Genomic DNA, 12,761 nt, shown 5'->3' on the forward strand with positions numbered 1-12,761 from the left:
CGATGCCTGACCACTCTGGCAGCAAAGAAATCGTTCCTAATCTCCAACCTAAACTTCCCCTGGTGCAACTTGAGGCCATTTCCTCTCATCCTATCCCCTGGTACTAATGAGAAGAGACCAGCCCCACCTGACTCAAACCTCCTTTCAGGTATCTGCACAGAGCCAGCAGCTCTCCCCTCAGCCTCCTTCTCTCCAGGCTCAACAACCCCAGGTCCCTCAGGGGCTCCTCATCAGCTCTGTGCTCCAGACCCTTCCCCAGCTTGGTTGCCTTTCTCTGGACCTGCCTCAGTCTTTCAATGTCCTTTTTGGAGTGAGGAGCCCAAAACTGAACCCAGCACTCAAGCTGTGGCCTCACCAGTGCCCAGTACAGGGGAACCACCACATCCCTGCTCCTGCTGGCCACGCTGTTGCTGATCCAGGCCAGGCTGCTGGTGGCCTTCGTGGCCACCTGGGCACACAGTAGCTCATCTTCAGCTGCTGTCCACCAACACCCCCAGGGTCATTCTCTGCTGGGCAGTTTCCAGCCACTCTGGGTTTATCTGTCTTTTCCCTTCCATTTCTCATCTTTTTCTCTCCTCCCCTTTCTTTCAGCCAGACACAGTCCCAGTGAACCTCACTCACTGCTCTCTCCCAGCCAGGATGACTGTCAGGGCTCTTTCTGTCGAGGCACCATTCACCTCAGAGGCCTCTCCACCTTAAACACTGGCACTCCCCAAATCAAAAGCTACCTGCAAGGCTTGGAAGTGCTTTGCTGGCTCCTGCTGGTGTGAAGATTTGCAGAGAGCTCAGAGGAGGTGGCAAGAAAGAAGAGCAGATCAGAGGGGAGTGCTGGCACTGCCCTGGCAGTGGTCCTGGGAGGAGCCAGGGAAGTCAGTTCCTGCTGCTCAGTTCCTTCCACCTTTGGGAGAACAGAATTTTGTAATCAGGATGGTGAAAACCCCACAACCTGCTTCCAGCATCACTTTCTTAACGTCCTGGATCCAACCTACCTGGCCCCAAACTGCTCTGAACTGCTGAGCTCCTGAAGGGCCAACTACAGACAAAGGGCCAACTACAGACAAAGGACCACATCCCCCATCTGGAGCCTGAGCTCCCAGACTCCCAGCATGCTGGGGCTTGAGAGGCACCTCTGGAGGTCCAACTGCCCTGCCAGAGCAGGTTGCACAGGGTGGTGTTCAGGTGGGGTTTGAATGACTCCAGAGCTGGAGACTCCGCCACCCTCTCCGGGCAGCCTGCTCCAGCGCTCCACCAGCCTCAATGTAAAGCAGCTCCTCCTCGTGTTCAGATGGAACCTGCCCTGCTGGGAGCCTCTGATCTCCTCACATCTCCACCCACTGCTGAATTTGGGCTTTTGGCTAAGCCTTACCTGCTCCCCATGGCCAACATCCTCCAGCTGGGAGCTCCTACCCAGGAAGCCTCCCTCAGTTCTGACTGATGTTGTGAGTGGATGAGGAGATGCCAGAGACTTGGAAGCGAGTCCTCGGGGGTGAAGGAGGAGAAATAAGCTGTGGAGGCATCCAGCTAGGAAGAAACAGAGCAGGGCCATGAAGGTGAAATTCACCCAGGTGTATCAGATCCATGGTGCAGTATTGGGATGGGTTCTGAGGGCTCCTCAGCACCGGGGTGTGATGGCTCTGAGCAGAGCACCAGGCTGCGTGCAGAGGTGTGAGCTGCTCTGCAGCTCAGTCGCTGCCTCCCATCTGTGTTCCAGTTCTGCAGGCAGCAGGAAGGGGAAACAAGGCAGGCTGTAAATCTCGGGTGAGGAGGCACCAGCAGCAGAGCTCAGGTCTTCTGGTGTCAGAAGCAGCAGGCAGAGGTGCAGCATGACAGAGTGGGCCGGCTGGAGGATGAAAGAAGCTGCTGAGAGCCTGTAAAAGCCCTGGGACATCACTTTTCCCCTTCCTCTTGGGAGTGCAGCCAGAAAAAAAAAGGAGAGATCTGATGCCTGCAGATGTGATTTGGACAGGCACTGGCTGAGGCACAAGCTGGGAGCGGATGGGAGGCAGAGCAGGGAGGCAAGGAGCCATCCTCACCAGCCTGGCCCCTCAGCCCTAGCCAGGGTCACTGCTTTCTGCGGCATTTTCAGGCTCTTGCTCCACATCACCCCCTCAACAAGCAGCTCCCACTCCCCACGGGCTGGGGAGGGCTTTCTGCCTGCTCCTAGCCCCTTCCCCCATGGTTTTCACTGCGGTGTGACAGATGGTATCACACAGCTCTCCACTCTGAGCCCCTCAAGGACAGCTCACCAGCCTGCTGTTCTCCACCAGACGCAGATGCACAGAGCCTTGCCCCACGTGTCCACACTCCCACAGCACAGGAGGTTCCATTTGAACATGGGGAAGAACTTCTTCACTCTGAGGGTCACAGAGCCCTGGAGCAGGCTGCCCAGAGAGGCTGTGGAGTCTCCTTCTCTGGAGACTTTCAAGACCACACTCCCACAGCACAGGGGGTTCCACCTCAACATGGGGAAGAACTTCTTCACTCTGAGGGTCCCAGAGCCCTGGAACAGGCTGCCCAGAGAGGCTGTGGAGACTTTCAAGACCCATCTGGATGTGTTCCTGTGCTGGATTCTGTGCTCCTGCTCTGGCAGGGGGGGTTGGACTTGATGATCTTCGAAGGTCCCTTCCTTAATATCTTATGATCTTGCCCCTCAGCCTTTTCCCCTGCTGCTGGATGCCCAAGGCTTGCCTGCACTGAGACACAGCAGAAACCTGCTCTCTGGTCTCCAGGAGCTTCCTTCCTTCCCTCCCTCAGCCTCTGTTGCTGTTTTGGGCCTGCTGACAAACACCCACAGTGCCAGGGGCTCCCCACTTGTCAGGACAGGACTGGGAGCTGTGGGTGTGAGAACTGAAAGGGTGGATTTTGTAAGTTAAAAATAAAACTCTTCCTTTTATTTGTGGTTTGGGTGTTGTTGTGTTTTGTTTTTTTTCAGGCAGATTCCAGGGCTCCCTGCCCCTAAATTCTGTGACTCTCTGATTCTAAGGTGGATGCTGGGGAACACATGCATGGAAAGGCAGCTGGGAGGAAAGTGAGCCAGAGCCTGTGTGGCCAGGAAGGGGCTGCAGGGAGCAAGGAGGTGAGAATTGTCCTTCACCCATCCCCTGCAGCTGGGTCCAGGCTCCATCTCTCCCCCCCACCTCAGTGAGCTGTGATTCACTCACCATCCCCCAGCCATAGAGTGTAGGGCCCAAAGAAGCCCCCTCGAGGGTTGAACCCCCTGGCATGACCCAGAAGGGCTCAGGTTGGAAGGGACCTCAGAGATCATCTGCTCCAACCTCCCCACCATGCCCTGCTTGAGGCCTCATCCAACCTGGCCTTGAACAGCTCTAGGCAGGAGGCAGCCACAGCCTCCCTGGGCAGCCTGTGCCAGAGTCTCACCACCCTGCTACTGAAGAACTTCTTCCTCAGCTGCAGTCTGACCCACAGGCTGCGTGGCAGATTGAAGCCTGGGTCTGCTAAGGGCCACCTTGGTTCATCTCAGTTCACCTCAGCTCTGCACAGCTCCTTCACAAAAGGGGACAGAGTTCCACTGCAGCTCCTTGGCATAAAGATGGCTTTTTGTCAGCTCCCTTCTTCCACTGCTGGAGCTGAACTCCCACTTTTTGGTTCCCAAACAGGCCCTAAGGCAGCTCCAAAACGAGCTCAGGACCTCAAAGTGCTGTGTGCTGAGGGCACACATGCCAGAGGTGAAAGGAGCAGCACTCATGGCAGGAGGCAGAGGCAAAGGTTGAACTCCAAAAAAAGAAGCTGGGGGGTGCTGGAGCATGTCCAGAGCAGGGCCATGAGGAGGAGCAGAGGGCTGGAGCTGCTCTGCTGTGGAGACAGCCTGAGAGAGTTGGGGTTGTGCAGGCTGGAGAGTAGAAGGCTCCCAGGAGACCTCATTGTGGCCTTCCAGGATCTGGAAGAAAGCTGGGGAGGGACTTTTGAGGCTGTCAGGGAGGGATAGGACTGGGGGGGATGGAGCAAAACTAGAAGTGGGGAGATTGAGATTGGCTGTGAGGAAGAAGTTGTTGCCCATGAGGGTGGTGAGAGCCTGGCACAGGTTGCCCAGGGAGGTGGTGGAAGCCTCCTGCCTGGAGGTGTTTGCAGCCAGGCTGGATGTGGCTGTGAGCAACCTGCTGTGGTGTGAGGTGTCCCTGCCCATGGCAGGGGGTTGGAGCTGGCTGAGCCTTGAGGTCCCTTCCAGCCCTGACAGTTCTATAATTCTCCTTCCCTGCCTACCCAGCCCCTCCTGTATAGAAGGAGGAAGAGAAAGGAGCAGAGAAAGTTGCTGTTAGACTTCACCAAAACAATGCAGCCAAGGTCAAGCAGAAGCAAGTTAGGATCTCTGCAGAGCCAAGAAGTGAGAAAAGAAAGGAGGGGCGGGGCGGGGCGGGGCGGGGCGGGGCGGGGCGGGGCGGGGCGGGAAGGGAGAAGGGAAGGGAAGGGAAGGGAAGGGAAGGGAAGGGAAGGGAAGGGAAGGGAAGGGAAGGGAAGGGAAGGGAAGGGAAGGGAAGGGAAGGGAAGGGAAGGGAAGGGAAGGGAAGGGAACCTCTGTAGGTTATCTTCAGACACTGAAATGCAGCTCTGAGCTCTCCCTGGAGCCTTCTCCTCTCCAGGCTGAGCAACTCCAATTCTTTCAGTCCGCAGGACAGAACTGGGCTCAAGGCTAAAGCCAGACCAAAGAGACTCCATTCTCTCAGTCTTGCAGCTGTAGGACTGGGGCTGTCTGGCAGGGGCTGGGTAGTGAAGGAGAAGGCTTTCTCCTAGAGCTCATTAGCAAACATCTGGGCTCAGCAGATGACCTGGAATGTGCCTGGGCAGCGGGGAGCTCCTCTCTTCCCAGCGCCGGGAATGTGAGTTCCCGCAGGGCAGGGCTCGAGCCAGCTGTTTCCTCTAATCCCATCAGCCTTGCCTTCCATGGGGGGGCCAAACAGCCAGCAGCACAGCCAGACAGCCCCGTTCCCCCCTCCCTTAGGAGCTGGGATTAATGGTTTCTCTGTAGTGCCAACCTGTTTTGGGGCCCCGGGGCAGCAGTGATAGAAAACTGTCCCCCCTCCCACCTCTGGGCAAGTCCAAGTGTGTTCAGTCACTTGATTCTCCTCCTTGCCCAACTGCTCCCTGCTCCCAGGCACTCCAGGCCCCTCCATCCCTCCCTCCCTCTCTTCCCCAGCCGCTCAGGTCAGGCAAAATCCTTCCCCTCTTCAGCTCATGCCTTGCAGGGGCAGTTTCCATCAGGGAGGGCTGTACACAGCCATGGCCCTGAGCTTCTTGTCCAAATGCCTCTGAAATACCTCCTGGGATGGTGACTCCACCACTGCCCTGGGCAGCCTGTGCCAGTGCCTGGTGACCCTTTTGATGAGGAAATGTTTCCAAACATCCAGCCTCAACAAAGCTAGTGAGGGGTAGCAAAGCTGGGGAGGGGTCTGGAGCACAGCCCTGGGAGGAGAGGCTGAGGGAGCTGGGGTTGCTTAGCCTGGAGAAGAGGAGGCTCAGGGGAGACCTTCTTGCTCTCTGCAACTTCCTGAAGGGAGGTTGTAGTCACCTGGGGGTTGGTCTCTTCTCTCAGGCAGGCACCCAGCACTAGAACAAGAGGCCACAGTCTCAAGCTGTGCCAGGGGAGGTTCAGGCTGGAGGTGAGGAAGAAATTCTTCATGGAAAGAGAGATTGGCCATTGGGATGTGCTGCCCAGGGAGGTGGTGGAGTCCCCATCCCTGGAGGTGTTTAGGTAGAGCCTGGCTGAGGCCCTTGGTGCCATGGTTTAGTTGATCAGATGGTGTTGGGTGAGAGGTTGGACTTGGTGATCTTGAAGGTCTCTTCCAACCTGGTTAATTCTGTTCTGTTCTATTCTATTCTATTCTATTCTATTCTATTCTATTCTATTCTATTCTATTCTATTCTATTCCATTCCATTCCATTCCATTCCATTCCATTCCATTCCATTCCATTCCATCCATTCTATTCCTATTCTATTCTATTCTGTGGGCTGGGACTGGAAGTTCTGGATGGAAGCCCACCAAGTCCTGCTGCCTGCAGCATGTCAGACAGAATAGAGCAAGCAAACTCACTGAGTTCTTTTAAGGCCTGAGATGCAATTCCCTTAGATCCCTGGGAGCATCCCAGCAGGGGCCAGGCTGGTGGGAGGCTCTGGTTGACTATCTGCTAAGTTGTGGATTTTATATCCATATTAGGTAGAAACAGAGGTGGGCTGGCAGAGAGAGAGAAGGTCATGGTGACTCTGAGCACAGGATGAGCCTGCACTTATCTGCCTGAGGCTTGGGTGTTAACTCTTGTCACGCAGGGGAGCAGCCACTGAGGCAACCCCTGCTACCAAAATTGAAAGCAGGACGATGGAGGATGGGTCCAGAAGGCTGCTGAGGAGGCACACAAGTCCTGTGAAGAGAGGCTAAAGGAGCTGAGGTTGGTCAGCCTGAAGAAAAGGAGGCTGAGAGGAGACCTCATTGCTCTCTACAACTCCCTGAAAGGAGGTTGGAGCCGGGGGGGGGTTGGTCTCTTCTCCCAAGGAACAAGAGATAGGACAAGAGAAAATGGCCTCAAGGGGAGCTTCAAGTTGCTCATGGGGAACAATTTCTTCCCTGGAACAGGCTGCCCATGGAAGTGGCTGACTCCCCATCCCTGGAGGGATTTAAAAGCCATGTAGGTGTGATGCTGAGGGACATGGCTTAGCAGTAGGCTTGAGAGTGTTGGGTTAATGCTTGGAGCTGACAGACTTAAAGGTCTTCTCCAGCCTAAATAATTCTATGGTTCCATCTTGCCTTTGTTTCAAATGGTCACCTTGATTTAATTTCTAACACTCACCTTGACCTTGCTTCAGACATTCACATAGAATAGAATAGAATAGAATAGAATAGAATAGAATAGAATAGAATAGAATAGAATAGAATAGAATAGAATAGAATAGAATTAACCAGGTTGGAAGAGACCTTTGAGATCCTCAAGTCCAACCTATCACCCAGCACCATCTGATCAACTCAACCATGGCACCAAGTGCCTCAGCCAGGCTCTTCCTGACCACCTCCAGGGATGGGGACTCCACCACCTCCCTGGGCAGCACGTTCCCGTGGCCAATCTCTCTTTCCATGAAGAACTTCTTCCTCACCTCCAGCTGAACCTCCCCTGGCACAGCTTGAGACTGTGGCCTCTTGTTCTGGTGCTGGCTGCCTGGGAGAAGAGACCAACCCCCACCTGGCTCCAACCTCCCTGCAGGGAGTTGGAGAGAGCAAGAAGGTCTCCCCTGAGCCTCCTCTTCTCCAGGCTAAGCAACCCCAGCTCCCTCAGCCTCTCCTCCCAGGGCTGTGCTCCAGACCCCTCCCCAGCTTTCTTGCCCTTCTCTGGACACCTTCCAGCAGCTCAACCTCTTTCCTAACCTGAGGAGCCCAGAACTGGACACAGGACTCCAGGTGTGGCTTAACCAGTGCTTGACCTTGCTTCAGACACTCACCTTGACCTTGTTTCACTCACCTTGACCTTGCTTCACTCACCTTGACCTTGCTTCAGACATTCACCTTGACCTTGCTTCACTCACCTCGACCTTGTTTCCAACCCTCACCTTGACCCTTGTTCTTCCAGCAATGAGCAGAAGCCAAAGCATTTTGCAGCCTGTGGAGTGTGGCTGAATCCAGCCCAGACAGGCAGGCAGCTGCTGGATCCCAGAACTGGCTGACTGTCCAGGGCTGAATTTGACCTGGCAGTGAAGCAGGTCTTCAAGCCATTGGAGCCAGTGGAGAGGGCATCACCACTTCCCTTTCCCAGGGGAGAAAGCTGTGCTGTCAGTCACAGCTGGAGTCCTAAATCCTCAGGAAACTCAGGGCTCATGGGATTAGTAATGATTTTGGGTTAAGCTGTTAGTCACTGCTAACAACTTCAAGTGCAAGAAGGAAGCTGGGGAGGAAGAATACCCTTGAAAAGTTCTTAAACCTCCTCCCCCCCCAAACTTTTCCATACAACAGAGATTTATGAACTGAATTTGAACTGATAAGGACATGACCTCTTCCAGGAAGGGCCACACACTCCTAACCCTGAGCTTGGAGCCTTTACAAGCACTACCAGGAAAGCCTGGAGATGAAGAGTGATTTATTAGCCACCAACAACTTTCTCAGCATCTTTATAAGCTCCAGGAGGTTGGTATCCACCACCACGAGGAGCATCCAGCCCTTAATAGCTAGTGGGGCTGTACAGCTAAGTGCTGACAGCCAGAAGTCACAAGAGAAACAGTGATCCACAGCTGAATTTCCATAAACTGTGTTCCCATTTAGCTGCAGCCTCGCTGCAGCCTTTCACGGTGGGTGGGCTATAGGCTGGACTCTCCAGAGCAGTTAAAGCACAGCCTGCATTGCACACAGCTGCCTACAGGAGCTGGCCTGTGCCAAGATCTGCACCAGTGCCATTCACAAAGGCAGGGATGAGGGGGAGAAAGTGGGCTTCTTGCTGTTGGGATGTGTGCAGGGGGAAAGCAGGAGAGCCCAGGCAGCTCAGAGCGAAAGGAAAGCTCAGTGCTCAGCCCCCGTCCCTGGAGGTGTTTAAGGCCAGGCTGGATGAGGCTCTGGGCAGCCTGATCTAGTGTGGGGTGTCCCTGCCCATGGCAGGGGGGTTGGAACTAGATGATCCTTGTGGTCCCTTCCAACCCTGAATGATGCTATGATACCTCCAGGGAGGGAGCATCCAAAACCTCCCTGGGCAACCTGTCCCAGTGTCTCCTCACCCTCACTGGAAAGAATTTCTTCCTCATCTCCAGTCTGAATCTCCCCTCTTCCACTTTCAATCCAATTCTTCTCTTCCTATCACTCCCAGCCCCTGTCAAAAGTCCCTCCCCAGCCCTCTCTCCTGGAGCCCCTTCAGGTACTGGAAGGCTGCTCGAAGGTTTCCCTGCAGCCTTCTCTTCTCCAGCTGAACAGCCCCAACTCTCTCAGCCTTCTGGACTGCCCCAGACTATGAAGTGTGCAGCCTTCCCTGAGCCTCCATCACCTGTAGAGTGAAAAAAAAGCAGCAGTCAGAAATGCTTGGCTGATGGAGTCAGGAGCTGAAGACTCAAAGCCCCAGCTGCGCGCCACCTTCCCTCCAAGCCTCACCACTGGCCCTGCCTCACAGCTGCCCCCATCTTTACAATGGGAACTGCAAACCTTGCCACTTCCCTCAGTCCCATCTGTTTAGCTTGTAAAGTCTCCAGGGCAGGGACTGGTTTTTATTTGTGTGCACAGCACCACAGACAGCAAGGTCCTGATCTTGGCTGAGGCCCCCTCGGCACGAGTGGAGCACAAAGAAAGGAGAGCAGGGGGAGCAAACACCAGCAGCTCACATCAGCAAGAGGAAAGCAGCTTGAGAGGGTTTTAGTGCTGCAGTCTCTGCTTCTCTGTCACTTGTTTATTCTTCCCAAAGCTTCAGCAGGCATCTCATCAAGCTGTTCAAAGAGTCAGATCCGTGGCCACGCCGAGGGAGTTGTTCAAACCCAGTTCTGTTCAGCAAACAGCTGCTTCTTGTTTCTCCTGCCACTGGAGGCATAGAAACACAGAATGGGGTTGGGTTGGAAGGGACCTTAAAGATCAGCCAGGTCCAACCCCCCTGTCATGGGCAGGGACACCTCCTACCAGCCCAGGTTGGCTCAAGTCCTCGTCCAAGCTGGCCTTGAGCACCTCCAGGGAGGAGGCAGCCACAGCCTCCCTGGGCAGCCTGTGCCAGTGCCTCCCCAGCCTCACTGGAAAGAATTTCTTCCTAATCTCCAGTCCCAATCTCCCCTCTTCCAGCTTCAATCCATTCCTCCTCATCCCATCACAACAAGCCCTTGTCAAAATTCCCTCCCCAGCTCTCCTGCAGGTTCCCTTCATATACTGGCAGGCTGCTCTAAGGTCTCCCTGGAGCCTTCTCTTCTCCAGGCTGAACAGCCCCAACTCTCTCAGCCTGTCCCAACAGAGGAGGTTCTTCAGCCCTCTGAACATCTTTGTGACTTCCTCTTAGAATCATAGAATCTACCTCAGAGATCATCAAGTCCAACCTATCACCCAACACCTCCTGACAACTAAACCATGGCTCCAAGGGCCACAGCCAAGCCCCTCTTGAACACCTCCAGGGATGGGGACTCCACCACCTCCCTGGGCAGCACATTCCCCTGGCCAATTCCTCTTGCTGGGAAGAACTTTCTCCTCACCTCCAGCCTAAACCTCCCCTGGCACAGCTTGAGACTGTGTCCTCTTGTTCTGGTGCTGGGTGCCTGCCTGGGAGAAGAGACCAACCCCCACCTGGCTCCAACCTCCCTTCAGGGAGTTGCAGAGAGCAAGAAGGTCTCCCCTGAGCCTCCTCTTCTCCAGGCTAAGCAACCCCAGCTCCCTCAGCCTCTCCTCCCAGGGCTGTGCTCCAGACCCCTCCCCAGCTTTCTTGCCCTTCTCTGGACACCTTCAAGTCTCTCAATGTCCTTCTTAAACTGAGGAGCCCAGAGCTGGACCCAGGACACAAGACCCTCTTGACCAGCAGCTCCACGTGCCTCTGCTGCTGGGGGGCAGCAGGCAGCGGTAGGGTTCCTTTACTGGCTGTCTTCTCACCCTTTCCCTGTCCAACCTGCACTGGGCTGAACTTCCCTGCTGAGAAGCTCTGACAAGGTTTTGGGGTAGGGGACACCTGACTTTTAAGGCCTATCTTGCGTGCACTTCTTGGTGCCGCTCCAGCTCGCGCCACGCCGTTAAGCCGGAGCAACGATTCCAGCAGGCTCAAGCGAGGAGGAAAAATGTGATGGCTTCCAGATGAGTGCATTCTACTCAATTTAACATGCCTTTTGGTACTTAGAATTTCCACTTCCCCCCCCCCCCCCCCCCACACACACACCCTACCCCACCCCCCCAACCCCCCCCCCTCTTCCATTTATGTAATTAGAAATCAAGCAGCAGGAAGCTGTTCCTCAGTTGGGAACAAGATGGTCTCGTTCCCATGGAGGGGGGGAGACCAGGAGCCCTGTCCTGTTGTGCACTGCACACAGGGGCTGCATCAAGAGGAAGGTTTGGATAGCACAGCTTTAATTAAGCCCCCCCTCCCCAAAAAAGAACCCCAGGCCCACATACAGGCATGGTGTGCTGGTTGTATATGCAGAGGTGCAGGCTCTTCACACAAACAACAGGCAGGGCAGCTGTGGAAAAAGACCTCCTCAAGTTCTTGCCCCATTTCAAGAGCAATGAGCAGGTTCAGTTCCACTCCCTCAACTCTGCAGCCTTCCCACTCTCCCCCACCCCTGGTGGATTCCGTGTTCAGCAGCAAGGGCATTTGTCCTGCTCAGTGTCACTCTGGCAGTAAAAGGCCACGGTGTGAACTGATGGCAGCAGTGGTACCTCCCAGTTTCCAAGGCCAGAAGAATCACTTTGTCACAGCAGATCACACCACGAGTGAACCCTAGGCTGAACAGGAGCCAGCAGAGTGCCCAGGGAGCCAAGAAGGCCAAGGGCATCCTGGCCTGCAGCAGGAAGAGTGTGGCCAGCAGGAGCAGGGAAGTCCTTGTGCCCTGTGCTCAGCACTGCTCAGGCCACACCTCGAGTCCTGTGTCCAGTTCTGGGCTCCTCAGGTTAGGAAAGAGGTTGAGCTGCTGGAAGGTGTCCAGAGAAGGGCAAGAAAGCTGGGGAGGGGTCTGGAGCACAGCCCTGGGAGGAGAGGCTGAGGGAGCTGGGGTTGCTTAGCCTGCAGAAGAGGAGGCTCAGGGGAGACCTTCTTGCTCTCTCCAACTCCCTGAAGGGAGGTTGGAGCCAGGTGGGGGTTGGTCTCTTCTCCCAGGCAGGCACCCAGCACCAGAACAAGAGGCCACAGTCTCAAGCTGTGCCAGGGGAGGTTCAGGCTGGATGTTAGGAAGAAATTCTTCCCAGCAAGAGAGATTGGCCATTGGAATGGGCTGCCCAGGGAGGTGGTGGAGTCCCCATCCCTGGAGGTGTTTAGGAAGAGCCTGGCTGAGGCCCTTGGTGCCATGGTTGAGTTGATCAGATGGTGCTGGGTGACAGGTTGGCCTTGCTGATCTCCGAGGTCTTTTCCAACCTGGTTAATTCTGTTCTGTTCTGAAGTCGTCTCTGAGCTAAGGCAGGGCTAATCCTTACCAAGGAAGCCAATGAGGATGGAGGCCCAAGTGCCACAGCACTAAGGGAAGGCTCTGCCTGCACCCTGGCAGCCGTTCCAGGCAGTGCTGTTGGCTCACCCAGCTCGGTGCTCTCCTCTCCAGCTGAACCCGCTGGCTCGCCAGACTGCTAGCAATCACAGCACACCCACAGAGAGCTCAATAAAAGCCCTTTCCAAACCACAGAGGAGCTGAGGCTCCAAAGTACATAGCTCAAATTAAAACTTGGGGCCAGATAAAATGATTCAAAATTGGGAAGAAGGCAAAGAGGTCCTGGTTCCAAGAAGCTGTTTTGACCTGACTGACGAACGCGGGCCGGCAAGGGAGGAGGTGGAAAAACAAGGACATGCTCAAGCAATGGGCCCTGGCTGGTATCATGCTTTGACAGCCTCTAAGGCTCCTCTGGCATTAAAGCTGTTTTATTTCACAAGTCCCTTGCTCCAGGCAAGCTCTTCAGCTTCTGTTGACTCTGGGCACAGCTCAACAGGTTTCTTCGGCGTGCGAGACCCGGGAGGACGGAGGATGGGGGCGGGCGGGTGGGTGGGTGCAGGGCTGCTGCAGCACCCAGGCCCAAGCTGAGGGCTGCTGCTCACAAAGCAGCTCCTCCAGCTCTCTGAACTCCTTGAAGGCTGCCCCTCAGCCCAGCCCTTTCCTTTGTTGGCATGGTTTGAAAAAACAAACATTG

Source organism: Melanerpes formicivorus, unplaced genomic scaffold (assembly GCF_026170545.1).
Source record: "Melanerpes formicivorus ecotype bairdi unplaced genomic scaffold, bMelFor1.0.p_v2 SCAF_67, whole genome shotgun sequence".
NCBI lineage: Eukaryota > Metazoa > Chordata > Aves > Piciformes > Picidae > Melanerpes > Melanerpes formicivorus.